This window comes from Macaca mulatta, chromosome 6 (assembly GCF_049350105.2).
Source record: "Macaca mulatta isolate MMU2019108-1 chromosome 6, T2T-MMU8v2.0, whole genome shotgun sequence".
Taxonomy (NCBI): domain Eukaryota; kingdom Metazoa; phylum Chordata; class Mammalia; order Primates; family Cercopithecidae; genus Macaca; species Macaca mulatta.
Window position 1 is genome coordinate 83,202,915 of NC_133411.1, and position 15,242 is coordinate 83,218,156.

Here is a 15,242-nt window from a genome sequence, read left to right on the forward strand (position 1 = left end):
TGGGAGTTTTTCCTGCTGCATTTCCTGCCTGAGCTGGTTCACCCCTTCTTAGGCAACCTGGTGGTCCCCTTCTCCCTGGAGGTTACCTTATTGATGCTGAACTTAGTGCAGACAATGATCAGCATAGCCCACTACAGCCTCACCTTCCTGGATTCAAGCCGTCCTGCTTCAGCCTCCGTATTAGCTAGGGGCTACAGGAACATGCCAACACTCTTTTGTGGCTATACCCTCTTTTTGTGTGTGTGTGTAACTATGCAAATCTCACTACAATGTGGCTATACTTTAAGAATAAATATGTGGCAGGGCACGGTGGCTCATGCCTGTAATCCCAGCACTTCGGGAGGCCGAGGCGGGTGGATCACGAGGTCAAGAGATCGAGACCATCCTGGCCAACATGGTGAAACCTCGTCTCTACTAAAAATACAAAAAATTAGCTGGGCGTAGTGGCAGGTGCCTGTAGTCCCAGCTACTTGGGAGGCTGAGGCAGGAGAATCACCTGAACCCGGGAGACGGAGCTTGCAGTGAGCCGAGATTGTGCCACTGCACTCCAGCCTGGTGACAGAGTGAGACTCCGTCTCAAAAAAAAAAAAAAAAAAACAAGAATAAATATGTATGCAATATGTGTACATACATATATACTTTAACTCCTAAATCAGTTTATATAAATTGTCCTCATAATTTTTTTTAAACTCATTCACTGTTTCTCATTAATTTATTTTTATTTTATTTTTAGTGAGACAGGGTCTTGCTATGTTACCCAGGCTGGTCTCAAACTCTTGGCCTCCAGAGATCCTCCCACCTCAGCCTCCCAAAGTGCTGGGATTACAGGCATGAGTCACTGTGCCCTGACTATTTCTCATTATTTTTAATGACCAGGTAGTATTTCATGTATGAATGACCGACCCAACATTTAGTCAAAAGTACCTATTAAAGAGCAGATATTTTTCTTGGTTTATTTTCACCATGCCTTTGAATAAAGCAAAAGCTTTTTTTTTGTTTTTTTTTTTTGAGACCGAGTCTCGCTCTGTCATCTAGGCTGGGGTGCAGTGGTGTGATCTCAGCTCATCGCAGCCTCCACCTTCCAGGTTCAAGCGATTCTCCTGCCTCAGCCTCCTGAGTAGCTGGGATTACAGGCGTCTGCCACCACACCTGGCTAATTTTTTGTATTTTTGGTAGAAATGGGGTTTCACCGGGTTGGCCAGGCTGGTCTTGAACTCCTGACCTCAGGTGATCCACCCACCTTGGCCTCCCAAAGTGCTGGGATTACAGGTGTGAGCCACCACGCCCGGCCCAGCAAAACTTTTCAAATCGTTTTGTTTTGCCTTTGAAAAGTGGCTTAGAAAAGTCCCTGGTCTATCTGAATTAGGCCCCTGATTGGAAGTGTGAGGAACTCTGGCCCTAGCAGAGTAGTACCTTGGATGTGGTTGTCTTTGCTCTTGTGTTATATGTCATATTGTGGTTTAATTTCTCTAAACAGAGTCCTAAAATGTCTGAAAATGTAAATACTTTGAACTCCACAGGCTTATTTACTAACAGTGAGACCTCTTACGTTTAAAGTGAACAAAGATTAGCAGTCCTGATGCTCAGAACAAAGGCCAGTGCTAAACGGACTTGGCTGGAGTTGTTTTATGGGCTTTTTCCTAGTGTGTCACCTCAGTGGTTTGCAGCAGGAGTTTCAAACTTGTAATTAATTTCCTGGTTATCAAGATTTCATAAACTTTAGGGCTGTAATCTCATCAGTATGCATAGTTTAGTGATTACAACTTTGTTCCTGAAACATTAACCCTTTGGAGCCCCCTGAGAGGACTATAATTTATTGCAGAATCAAAGGTAATCCTTAGCGTCCTCCAGATCTTGATTAAAATGATGAGTTTTTGCTTTGGTGTTTAGATGTCTTCTCAAAGAGAAGTTTCTGATGTGTCCAGTCCTTTCCTGACCCCCAGTTTTGAAGACAAAAACCAAACCCTTAGCGATAAGGGATCTAGCCCCTACATTTTATTCAAGCCTTGGAACTTCACTGAGATGGTTGTCCTACTTAAATGTCAACAATTAGAGTGACTCAGACCAACCTTGGAAAGCCTCTCTGGAGGGACAGTTTGAAATATTCTATGATTTGAGTATGAGCTGCTCTTGCCTCTACCAGTGGGTCAATCTATGGACTGTTTCTCAGCCTCTGTCTTTATTGGTGAGAAATTAAGCCTGACCAGAGTTACAGACCACCTCCGGTAGAAACCACAGCCCATGCTTGTGGGCCCATCAAGAACCCAGCAGCAGTGTGGGTGGTTCATTCCTTCATCCTGTGAAAGGAAAATAAATCCTGGGGCCCCCAAATTACTAAGCTAAAGGGAAAAGTCAAGCTGGGAACTGCTTAGGGCAAACCTGCCTCTCCTATTCAAAGTTACCCCTCTGCTCACTGAGACAAATGCATGTCTGGGCCGGACACGGTGGCTCACGCCTGTAATCCCAGCATTTTGGGAGGCCGAGGTGGGAGGATCACAAGGTCAAGAGATCGAGACCATCCTGGTCAGGAGTTTGAGATCAGCCTGGCCAACATGGTGAAACCCCATTTCTACTAAAAATACAAAAAAATTTAGCTGGGTGTGGTGGTGGGCGCCTGTAGTCCCAGCTACTCTGGAGGCTGAGGCAGGAAAATCGCTTGAACCTGGGAGGCGGAGGTTGCAGTGAGCTGAGATTACACCACTGCACTCCAGCCTGGGCAACTGGGCAAGTGAGACTCCATCTCAAAAAAAAAAAAAAAAAATGCAATCTGATTGCCTCCTTTCGAGAGGCTAATCAGAAACTCGAAAGAATGCAAACGTTTGTCTCTTATCTACCCATGACATGAAAGCCCCCTCCCCGCGTCAAGTTGTCCTACCTTTCCAGACCGAATCTATGTTCATCTTACATACGTTGATTGATGTCTCATGTGTCCCTCAAATGTATAAAACCAAACTGCTGTGAGCACTGTGAACCTCAAACATTTGAGACAGTTCTCAGTTAATTTAGAAAGTTTACTTTGCCAAGGTTGAGGACGCATGCCTGTGACACAGTCTCAGGAAATTCTGACGACATGTGCCCAAGGTGGCCAGGGCACAGCTTGGTTTTATACATTTTAGGGGGACATTGAACATCAATTTATGTAAAATGTACATTGGTTTGGTCTGGAAAGGCGGGATAACTTGAAGCAAAGGCCGGAAAAGCGGGGAGGGGACTTCCAGGTCACAGATAGGTGAGACACAAACCCTCTTGCATTCTTTTGAGTTTCTTCCTTTCCAAAGAAGGCAATCAGATAACACATTTATCTCAGTGAGCAGAGGGGTGACTTTGAATAGAATGGGAGGCAGGTTTGCCCTGTGCAGTTTCCAGCTTGAGTTTTCCTTTTAGCACAATGATTTTGGGGGCCCAAGATATTTTCTTTTCACGCCACCTTGGGCACAAGTTGTCAGGACCTCCAGAGGCTGTGTCATGGGCACGCGTCCTCAACCTTAGCAAAATAAACTTTCTAAATTAACTGAGCCCTGTCTCAAATATTTGGGGTTCACAATCCCACAAACATTCACTGCAACATTACTGCATTATTAAATGCAAATAATTAAAATAGGATTTCTACTTTAGCAGCTGTCCAGTTGAGGGGTTGATGTTCTCAGTGGAATACATCAATATTTAAAAAAACAAACTGCAAAACGTAACCCTCCAGTATATGGGCTTCTCCAAAGCCTTTAAAGCATAGTCTATTTCAGAGCTAGATCTTGAGACTGGCAGAAAGTCAAAGTAAACGCGAAGGACAAGAAGGTTCCAGAAGGGCAGCTACTATGACTTACCCCTCTAACCACTGCTTTGTTTACACCATTGCTTGAGCCCAGCAGTTCAAGACTGCAGTGAGCCATGAAGCCATGATCATGCCCGTGAGTAGCTACTATACTCCATCCTGATCAACATAGCGAGACCTCATCTCTAAAAAATGAAAAATAAACAAAAAGCAGAACTGAATAGAATAGATGGCAAATAAGCATATTGAAGCATAAAAGACGCTTAGCATTAGTCATTAGAAAAATGCAAATTAAAAAACCCATACCTATTGAGTAGGTAAATTAAATAAGTAAATCTGAGAGTATAAGTATACAATGAGAAATGAACACCCTCCCTACCCCCCACATGGGAACCCGTTTATATGTCCTCTGTATATTCTTTGAGATGTTTTTATGCATGTACAAACATGTATACATGCTTTTTAAAAATAAACAGAGTTACAGCATGTATTGCTTAAATTATACATAAATTACCTCAAAATTTAGTGTCTTAAGACAGTCATAAACATTTACTAACTCGCACAGTTTCTGTGGGTTATGAATTCAGGAGCAGTTTAGCCCGATGGTTCTGGCTTAGGATCTCATGAGGCGCCAGGTAAGATACTGGCTGGAGCTGCTCCTAGCTGAAGATGTGACAGGGGCTGGAGGATCCTCCACAGGGCTGGCACGTTGGTGGCAGGAAGCTTCAGTTTCCCTCCATGTGGGCCTCTTCACAGGGCTGTTGGATTGACCTCATAACACAAAGATTGGTGTTCCCCAAAATGAGTGATCCACGAGTACAAGGGGAAAGCCACAATGCCTTTCATTACTTAGCTTCAGAAGTCACACACCATCACCTCCACCATGCTAGCTCCAATTGCTTGGTCAGACAAGCTAGCTCCAATTCAATCTGGGAGAAGACTACCTAAAAGCATAAATACCAGCAGGCAAGGATCACTCGGGACTACATAGGAGGCTGGCTACCGCATTATATACGTGAACACATCTTGGATGTGATTGCCATGTTAACATCTGCAGATTGACCCCAATATTTTAAATGGCTATCTCCATGTGCACATATAATACACCATAATTTATGGAATCCAGCTTATGCTATACTTGTATTGCTACAGAAATAATATTTGAGTGGAAATCTGTACATACTTGTTAATTCAATATTCTTCCACCATGCACTATGTGCCAAGTCATCTTCTAGACAATAAGGAATATTGTGGAGAACAAAATCGATAAGAACTCTGTTCTCATGGAGTTTACTTTCTGATTGGAGAAAGACTGAAAACAAAACAAAATATCCAATCGTAGTAAATGCTAAGAGTATTTTATATTGGGAGATCAGGGAAGGTTTCTAAGGAGGTGAAATTTAAGTGGCAATGTAAAGGTCAGGAAAACCAGCCAGGGAAGGATCTCAAGCAAGGGCTTTACGGGAATGAGTAAGGGAAGGAAGAGTATGAGTAAGTAGGCTGGAGAGAGAGGCAAGAGCTTGATAACTGAAGAGAACTGTAAGGGAGTAAGGAGGTTGATTTTCTTTCTACATAGGATGCCATAGGTTTGTTTTACTGGCCATTTAAAAAATCACTAGTGGCCAGGCATGGTGGCTCATGCCTTTAATCCCAGCATTTTGGGAGGCCAAGGCAGGTGGATGGATCACGAGGTCAGGAGTTCAAGACCTGCCTGACCAACATGGTGAAAGCCCATCTCTACTAAAAATACAAAAATTAGCCAGGCGTGGTGGCGTGTGCCTGTAATCCCAGCTACTCAGGAGGCTGAGGCAGGAGAATCGCGTGAACTCGGGAGGCGGAGGTTGCAGTAAGCTGAGATCGTGCCACTGCACTCTAGCCTGGGTGACAGAGCGAGACTCCCTCTCAAAAAAAGAAAAAAAAAATCACTAACTACTATGTGGAATAGGGATTATAGAAAGACAAGAAGAGAAAGCAAGAACAATTTGGAGTAATCCAAGCAAGAGGTGATGTTGGCTTGAATTAGGGTGGTGGTAACGGAGATGGAGAGAAGGAGCCTAAAGTCAATAGATGTGAAAAAAAGAGGAATCAAAGCTCATGCCTAGAGTTTCTGCTTGATGGATAATGGTGAAATAATTAGGAGTGAGCATGTTTGGAGGTTGAAAGTTAAGAGTTCTGTTTTGACCATGGCATCTTGAGATTGAGATGCCTGTTAGACATCCAAGTAGAACTGTTGAGTAGGAGGCTGGGTGCAGTGGCTCACACCTGTAATCCCAGTACTTTGGGAGGCTGAAGTGGGAGGATCATGTGAGCTCAAGAGTTTGAGATCAACCTGGGCTACATGGCAAAACCCTATCTCTATAAAAGATAAAAAAAATTAGCCCAGTGTTGTGGCACACACCTGTGGTCCCAGTGTTACTCAGGAGGCTGAGGTGGGAGGATTGTTTGAACCCAGGTGGCAGAGGTTTCAGTGAGCTGAGATCGTGCCACTGTACTCCAGCCTGGGAAACAGCATGAGACCCTGTCTCGGAAAAAAAAACAACTTGGTGAGGTTACCTATGTTACTGGAAAGGGGTCCAGATCCAGACCCCAAGAGAGGGTTCTTGGATCTCACTCAAGAAAGAATTCAGGGTGAGTTGATAAAGTGAAAGCAAGTTGATTAGGAAAGTGAAGGAATAAAAGAATGGCTGCTCCGTAGACAGAGCAGTCCCGAGACCTGCTAGTTGCCCATTTTTCTGGTTATTTCTTGATGATATGTTTAACAAGGGGTGGATTGTTCATGCCTCCCCTTTTTAGACCATATAGGGTAACTTCCTGACATTGGCAAGGCATTTGTAAACTGTCATGGCGCTGGTGGGAGTGTAGCAGTGAGGACGACCAGAGGTCACTCTTGTGGCCGTCTGGTTTTGGTGGGTTTTAGCTGGCTTCTTCGCTGCAAGCTGTTTTATCAGCAATGTCTTTATGACCTGTATCTTTTTTTTTTTTTCTTTTTTTGAGCTAGAGTTTCGCTCTTGTTGCCCAGGCTGGAGTGCAGTGGCACGATTTCGGCTCATTGCAACCTCTGTCTCCTGGTTCAAGCCAGTCTCCTGCCTCAGCCTCCCAAGTAGCTGGGATTACAGGCATGCATCACCACACCCAGAACATTTTTTGTATTTTCAGTAGAGATGGGGTTTTGCCATGTTGGTCAGGCTGGTCTCAAACTCCTGACCTCAGGTGATCCACCCACCTTGGCCTCCCAAAGTGTTGGGATTACAGGCGTGAGTCATCGCGCCCGGCCATGACCTGTATCTTGTGCTGACCACCTAAGTCATCTTGTGACTTAGAGTGGCTGTCTGGGAATGCAGCCCAGTAGGGTTCAACCTTCTTTTACCCAGCTCCTATTCAAAGGTTGCTCTGGTTCAAACGTCTCTGACACCTAGGGGAGAGAATATAGATGAAGAAAAGGGGGCACTGGACAGAGGCCTTTGGCATGTAGACTCTTTTGAGCAGAGGAAGGGCCAGTAAGAGACACTGAGAAGGACTGGCCACTATGGCAAGAAGAAAGTCCAGCAAATATGCTGTCAGGAAAGCCAATGGCGTAAAGGACGGAGTAACCAATCATGGTGAAAATTACTAAGAAGCCAAGTGAGATATGAACAGACGAATGACTACTGGAGCTTGCCGTTGGAGAACATTGGTGACCCTGACAAGACCACCATCTCAGTGCTGTGATGGGGAAAGGAAGCCAGAACGAGTGTGTTCAAGAAAGAAGGAGAAAGAAGGAAGTCCACACAAGGACGGTGACAATCCTTACAGCAAGTTTAACTGTGAAAGGGAGCAGGGGAGTGCAGAGGCAAGAAAGGCAATGAGAGTCAATCAGCAGAGAGGGAGAAAGTGTGTCTTTGCATGTATTGTATTTCTATAAGTGAAGGTGGAAGAATCTCTTGAGCCCGGGAGTTCGAGACCAGCCTGGGCAACATGGCAAGATCCCATTGCTACAATAACAACAACAAAAGTAGCCAGGGGAGGTGGTGTAAATGTATAGTCTCAGCTACTCGGGAGGCTGAGGCAGGGTGATCACTTGAACCCAGGAGTTCAAGGCTGTAGTGAGCTATGATTGCACCATGACATTCTGGCCTGGGCAACAGAGAGAGACTGTCCAACAACAACAAAAAAAGAAGTAGAATTTCTGGGTCAAAGAATACATGTAATTTTGATTGTGGTAAGTTTCCCTCCTAAGATGTTGTACCAATTACACACTTGCCAAAAATGTGTGTCTGTTTATCTACAGTGTTATACACACTAAATTTTCATGGTCTTTTATTTGCCAGTCTGAACCTCACAAATTTTGAGTGTAATGATAATGCAGGACCATAAGTATCTGGGAAGAAATAGAGTTCTGCTTTCTTCTTTTGTTTACTTTATATTTTAGGCATATTTTCCCCCTGCCATTCCTCACCACCAAGGCAGTGACCCTCGAAAGGTACGGCCTTGGGGGAAGTTGGTCCCGTTTTTCTTTGTATTAGCTCAGAGAGGAAACCTAAACTATTCTTCTACGTGGGCTACAAAAAACTTCTGTGCCATGTGGAGTATCCTTTGCTCTGATGAGTTTTCTATCATTCTTTTATGGAGAACATGAGGGCATGGCAGTAGCCGCTACAGCAGGAGCCTGGAGTCCCACCCTGGGCCCTAGCCAGCTCACCTGCAGATGAGGAATTAACTTTCAACACTGTTGGATCTGGCTCAGGTCCGAGTTCCTCACCTCAGCTCCACCATGTAGCCTGGGGTGAATGACAAGCCCATGCAAAGTGTTGAATTATAGCTTCTATGTACCATCGGGTAGACTAAATTACCTAATCCCGAGAAAGCACTTTTAGCCAAGCCTTATGTTCTGAGCTCTTTCAGAGGACATCTGGACTCCTGCAGGGGAGCTGTGTCGAGTTCTTACTGGTGAAAGACAGACTTTTTTATTTAACCAGAGATTTGTATAAATGAGAGACCTTGTTAAATATATAACAGATTTATCAGAATTTATGGCTTAAAAAATAGCAGCGCAGGGAGGGAAATGATGGTGTTTATTCCAGTGACAGTTTCTGTCCATTAAAACTGGAATTCTGTTTTTTAAATATTTAAAAAAATTTTTTTTTTTTTTTTTTTGAGACAGAATCTTGCTCTGTCACCCAGGCTGGAGTGCAGTGGCATGATCTCAGCTCACTGCACTCTCTGCCTTCCGGGTTCAAGCGATTCTCCTGCCTCAACTTCCCTAGTAGCTGGGATTACAGATGTGCACCACCATACCTGGCTAATTTTTGTATTTTTAGTAGAGACAGGATTTCACCATGTTGGCCAAGCTGGTCTCGAACTCCTGACCTCAAGTGATCCGCCCACCTCACTCACCCAAAGTGTGGGGATTATAGGCACAGGCCACCGTGCCCAGCCTAAAAATTTTATTGTTTGTTTATTTTGTTTTATTTTATTTTATTTTGAGACAATCTTGTTCTGTCGCCCAGGCTGGCATGCAGTGGCGAGATCTCGGCTTACTGCAACCTCTGCCTCCTGGGTTCAAGCGACTCTCCTGCCTCAGCCTCCCGAGTAGCTGGGATTACAGGCACCCTCCACCATGCCCAGCTAATTCTTGTATTTTTAGTAAAGACTGGGTTTCACCATGTTGGCCAGGCTGGTCTCGAATTCCTGAACTCAAGTGATCCTCCTGCCTTGGCCTCCCAAAATGCTGGGATTGCAGGTTTGAGCCACAGCACCCGGCCCTAAAAACTTTATTATGGAGAATTTTAAACCCATACAGAATTAGGATTGTATAGGAAACCTCTGTGTCTCTATCACTCAGGCCCAATAATCATCAACCTTTGGTCAATTCTACGCCATCCTCCTCCCCATCCCCTGTTTATTCTGAAGCAATCTCAGAAATCATATTATTTCACTTGTAAATGTTTCAGTGTCTAAGATAAGAAATTTAAAAATCATACCTCAAAAAATTTCTTAATATTAGATATCCTGTCAGTGTTCAAATTTCTACTTGTCTCAATTGTCATAAGTGGTTTTTTAGTTTTATTTAAAAAATCAGAATCTAAATAAAGCTCAGACATTGCAAATTATTTATGACTTTTAAGTCTCTTAATTTATCTCCACCCTCACCCCTTACAACTTACTTGTCGAAGAAACCAGGTTGTTTATAGATTTCCCCCGTCCTCTTCAGGATTTTGCTGATTGCATCTACAACTAGAAAGTATGAAGCATATTAGAGGAAATGAAAAGACTCTGCCAATCGAGAACTCTGGTTATACAACTGTTCACTTAGCACTTAGCAGGAACAACGAGGAATGCTAAAACTCTTATCACTGTGCTCTCTTACGTGGTGCCTGCCTCATGGGGATCTTAATGTTTTCCTAAAGATAGGGAAGAACAGGACCGTGGGCCACAGTCTTGTGCCTGGGAGTCACACTTGGACAGGAATCACCACCCAAAACTGGCAATGCAGACAGATTACACGTTCTCCTGCAGATTCGTTCTGATCTTCCCAGATGTCCTTCATTCTATAATCCTACAGTTTGGATCTTCTTAATTTTCACTTTCAGGTGGGAAAGACTAGTTTTTTTTTAAAAATTAATTAACTAATTAATGTAGTTATTGAGACAGGGTCTCACTCTGTCACCTAGGCTGGAGAGCAGTGGTACAATCACAGCTCACTGCAGCCTCAAACTCCCAACCTCAGCCTCCTGAGTAGCTGGAACCACAGGTGTGCAGCACCATGCCCAGCTAATTTAAAAAAAATGTTTGTAGTGATGGGGTCTCCCTATGTTGCCCAGGCTATCATGAACTCTTGGGCTCAAATAATCCTCCCACTTCTGCCTCCCAAAATGCTGGGATTATAGGCTTGAGCCACTGCACCCAGTCAAGAGGTTTTCTTTGTTTGTTTTTTTGTTTTGTTTTGAGACGGAGTCTCACTCTGTCTTCCAGGCTGGAGTGCAGTGGCACGATCTTGGCTCACTACAACCTCTACCTCGCGGGTTCAAGTGATTCTCCTGCCTCAGCATCCTGAGTAGGTGGGACTACAGGTGCGTACCACCATGCCTGGCCAAGAGTAGTTATTTTGAAAAGAGAGACATTTTAATCTTCAGAACATATCTTTGGCCTAGGGCATTGGCTGGTGCCTGTAATCCCTGCAACTCTGGGAAGCCAAGTTGGGAGGATCACTTGAGGCCAGAAGTTCAAGACCAGACTGGGCAGCATGGTGAAACCCCATCTCTACAAAAAAATAAAAAATTAGCCAGGTGTGGTGGCATGCCCTGTAGTCCTAGCTATTTGGGAGGCTGAGGTGGGAGGATCACTTGAGCCTGGGAGGTTGAGGTTGCAGAGAGCAGTGATTGTGTCTCTGCACTCTATCCTAGGCAACAGAGCAAGACTCTGTCTCCCAAAAAAAAAAAAAAAAAAAAAACAGAAAACTTATCTTTGAGTTCTTTCTTTCAATATATTGAATATATTGTTCTCTGTATTTCTGTATTGAGTGCTTCTTGACCTGTCTCTGCTCTTTTCTGTGTATTTATTTATTTATTTAATTGACAAGTAAAAATTGTATATGTTTATGGTATATAACATGATGTTTTTATTTATGTATACATTGTGGAATGACTAAGTCAAGCTATTTGACCTCATTGCCCCATATGCTTGTCATTTTTTTGGGGGGGTAAAAACGCTTAACACCTACTGTCTTAGCAATTTTCAGTATACAATATATTATTAGCTGTAGACATCATGTTGTACAATAGGATCTCTTAAACTTATTCGTCCTGGGCCAGGCATGGTGGCTCATGCCTGTAATCCCAGTACTTTGGGAGGCTGAGGCGGGTGGATCACTTGAGGTCAGGAGTTTGAGACCAGCCTGGCCAACATGGTGAAACCCTGTCTCTACTACAAATACAAAAATCAGTCAGGCATGGTGGCGTGTGCCTTTAATCCCAGCTACTTGGGAGGCTGAGGCATGAGAACCGCTTAAACCCCCGTGGGGCGGAAGTTGCAATGAGCTGAGATCACACCACTACACTCCAGCCTGGGTGACAGAGTGAAACTCCATCCCCAGAAATACCAAAAACAAACAAAAAAGCCTTATTCCTCCTGTCTAACCCAAATTTTGTGTCCTCTGACCAACTTCTCCCCAGCGCTTCTATCCCTCTTCCCTCTCTTCTTCTCTAGGCTGAGAGCAGCCATTAGGCCCAGGGCTGATTGTCCAGGCATGCCCAGCACTGGCCAGTGTGAGGAGGAGGAGCACAGATCGCTACGGTGACTTCCTGGGAGTGGGCTTACACTGGCATCTGAGCAGGGCTTCAGGAAAAGACGCGAAATCCCTGGAGTGGGTCTAAGGGGGCCAAGCCTCACCTTGAAGGTTCTTCTGGGTCTTTGGCCTGGACAGGAACATGAAACTTGAATTTCTCAAGGTGAGGTGAAGGCCAAGCAGGAAGCCAGGATGGTCACCAGGAAAGGAGCCAGAATGAACTAAGTGTTCTTTAGGGCAAGGAACTTACCAGAACCTCTAGGCTCTGAGCTATGATCAGGCTGTGCGCGCTCTCTCTCTCTCTCTCTCTCTCTCTCTCTCTCTTTCCCTCCTACCCCTTTGTGGCCAAGGTAAGGCCACATTTTAGAGTGGAAGCCCCAAGGCAACCCCCCACCTCACAACCTCCACCCTTGTTGCCCTCTCAAATCCAACGCCTGCCAGGCGCACACTTCAACCACTAGACTGAGAAACAAGAATCTTCCACAAAAATAATCTTTTACTTTACAGCTGCCTCCTGTGGAGATGAGGTAAGGAGAACGCTCTTGTCTGAATTTCTGGGCGTGGAGATTAGCACGCCTTTTTCCTCCCAGGAGCTGGAGCGAGCAAGAGGCCCTGCTGTGAGTAGTGCTGTTCTGAGGCTGCGTGGTCCAGACTCACCATGTTGCAGATATGTTTGTTCATCAGGTGGGAAAGCAGGAAGAGGTTTAATTTAGGACCTAAAGCTGGTATATCTCTGAGTAAAAGAAATGGGAAGGCATCAAGTCTCTAAAGTAATTGTGCTGGGTGCAGTGACTCATGCCTCTAATCCCAGCACTTTGAGAGGCTGAGGTGGGTGGATCACTTGAGGTCAGGAGTTTGAGCCCAGCTTGGTCAACATGGTGAAACCCCGTCTCTACTAAAAGTACAAAAATTAGCCAGGCGTGGTGGCAGGTGCCTGTAATTCCAGCTACTCACGAGGCTGAGGCAGGAGAACGCTTGAACCCAGGAGGCAGAGGTTGTAGTGAGCTGAGCTCGCCACTGCCCTCCAGATTAGGTGACAGAGTCGGATTCTGTCTCAAAAAAAAAGAAAAAGAAAAAGAAACTGCTTGTGATCCAACACTCCCCCACCGGTGCGTCCTCATGGTGAAGAGTAATTACTCTGGCACCAGAGTCTCGGGGTTCAAATCCTCACTTCGCCAGTATGTGACTGGAAAAGCTACCTAACCTGCCTGCTCAAGTTTCATGGCTAATCACGCCTCATGGTATTTCTTTCTTTTCTTTTCTTTTTTTTTTTTTTTTTGAGACAGAGTCTTGCTCTGTCACCCAGGCTGGAGTGCAGTGGCACCATCTCAGCTCACTGCAACCTCCACCTCCCTGGTTCAAGCTCCTGCCTCAGTCTCCAAGTAGCTGAGATTACAGGTGCTCACCACTGTGCCTGGCTAATTTTTGTATTTTCAGTAGAGATGGGATTTCATCTTGTTGGTCAGGCTGGTCTTGAATTCCTGACCTCAAGTGATCTGCCCGTCTCGGCCTCCCAACGTGCTGGGATTACAGGCATGAGCCACTACTCCCCAGCCTCCTCATGGGATTTTTGAGGATGAGATGAAGGAATACATTTAAACTGCCTAGAAGGGTGCTTGGCCCAGAATATGTGCTAATTAATGTTGGCTACTATTATTTTCCTTCGACCCAGTGCCTGTGCAGGTCTAGAGGAAAGCATGAGGTGATACAGGGGCACCCAGAGGCTGAGGGCTCCCAGGAGCTGAGGGGCATTGCAGGCTTTCCTGGAGGACTGGCCCTGAGTAGAGGAATGGGCGGCACAGTGGCAGTGTGCCACGTGTGCAGCACAGATGGTGCAGAGGGGATGGGTGGGTGCACTGCGGGGAGTTTAGATTTAACCAGGGGATGGCAGGGCCTGTCCAGGAGGTTAAAGTAGGGAGGAGCTCGGGTGTGCATCCCAGCAGGCAGTGGACGCTGATTTTGAAGAAGAGCAAAGTAGGTGCAGGAGGTGAGTCAGGATCTCGTACAATTAGTCCAGAAGTGACAAGGGCCTGAACTATGGCGCTAGGGTTGAGGAGGAAGGAACACAGACTAAGGAGATACAACCTGGCAACTCATTGCATGAGAGAGAGAGAGGGGCCAGGAATAGCATCACAGTCAGGTTTCTGGCCATGCAGTTGGGTGAATGAGGGTATTGTTGTTGATTGGAGCAGCAAAAACAGGAATCCCCTTTGGGGTAGAGGAAGGAGGGGGCAAGGGATTGGAAAATGCCAAAATCAGTTTGCTGTGGTTTGGAGCCTGAGACTCTGATGTGTTATCTAAGTGGAGATGTCCCGTGGTCAGTTTATTTATACTCTGCTGGGTCCTGGGTAGGATTTAAAGTGACATAGGATGATAACATAATGTAGAGTAAGATATTATAAATTAAGTAGGAGAGAAAGCACACAGAAAAGAACGAGACGTAAACTAGAGGAAGGAATGAGGTTAGATATAAAATACACAGCAGAAAGCAGAAGCCACCAGCTGGCCAGCATTCACTGAATTTACTATTTGAGTTGTCCTGCAGTCTTATGTTTTTGGGTTTTGGTGGGTTTTGTTTGCTTGTCTTGAGTTGCAGTCTTAAAATCCAGGAGTTCTCAAAAATTAAAATTTCTAACTTTTTCTTTAAAAAAAAAAAAGGTGAAGTTCTGGGAGCTCTGAGCCATATCCCATCTGTCAATGATTATCTGGGTCTGAGAAGCAGTCTCGCCTTCTTGGGAGGGCACGGGCTCTCTAATTTCCCACTGGCCTCCACTTCACTTGGCTCCCCAGCACTGAAGCAGTGTCGGTACTCTTATCAGCACCGACTATTTCTCTAAACTCACCCTTCTATCAAATGTAATAAAAAAAATTAGTTGAGAGTTTTTTTTTCTTATTCTCAATGTTGCCTGTTTACAGTAGCAGCCTGGCCACGGAAGCAGGCTGATGCTCCCTGTTCACAACTGCTTTTCATTCTGCTTAGTGCCTGTGTTGTACTTGTTGTTAAACAGTTTGGGCTGGGTGTAATGGCTTACACCTGTAATCCCAGCCACTTTGGGAAGCCGAGGTGGGTGGATTGCTTGAGGCCAAAGTTTGAGAACAGCCTGACTAACATGGCGAAAACCCATCTCTACTAAAATACAAAAAAATAGCCAGGCATGGTGGTGCACACCTGTAATCCCAGCTACTCAGGAGGCTGAGGCACAAGAATTG